Source organism: Entelurus aequoreus, linkage group LG18, assembly GCF_033978785.1.
Source record: "Entelurus aequoreus isolate RoL-2023_Sb linkage group LG18, RoL_Eaeq_v1.1, whole genome shotgun sequence".
Classification (NCBI taxonomy): Eukaryota; Metazoa; Chordata; class Actinopteri; order Syngnathiformes; family Syngnathidae; genus Entelurus; species Entelurus aequoreus.
Window position 1 is genome coordinate 28,820,495 of NC_084748.1, and position 697 is coordinate 28,821,191.

A 697-nucleotide genomic window follows, 5' to 3' on the forward strand; every position below is an offset into this window, starting at 1 on the left:
TCTCTCTCTCTCTCTCTCTCTCTCTCTCTCTCATCTCTCTCTCTCTCTCTCTCTCTCTCTCTCTCTCTCTCTCTCTCTCTCTCTCTCACACACACACATTCTTATATTTGTTACCGTCTTGAGACCTCCGAAAAATGCCTACCTCTTTAGGACCACCCTTTCTAGATATATAAAGATTTGTATTTACAACATTAATAATATATACATACTATCCGAATATAAAAAAGGTAAGCTTTTGGTACATTTTTTTTGTTGTTGAATTTTTTGTTTGTAATTGGTTTTAATCTTTATTATTTACTTCAAGTTATTACAGTATGTCTCTATATACATATTTTAATTGTTTTAAATTAATTTTGGGGTACATTTCAATTTCTTACACACACATGTTATTACATATGTTGGCCAGAGGAGGAACACTTCAATTTTTTACACACATTGTTATATTGACCAGAGGAGGGGAAACTATCACAGTCAATTTGAAAAATCCCTCCTTTTTTGGACCACCCTAATTTTGATAGATTTCACCACCAGGGGTGGAAATGAGACATTCTCTATTACAGTGGTTCTCAAATGGGGGTACACGTACCCCTGGGGGTACTTGAAGGTATGCCAAGGGGTACGTGAGATTTTTTTTAAATATTCTAAAAATAGCAACAATTCAAAAATCCTTTGTAAATATACATAAAAACCTATCTTT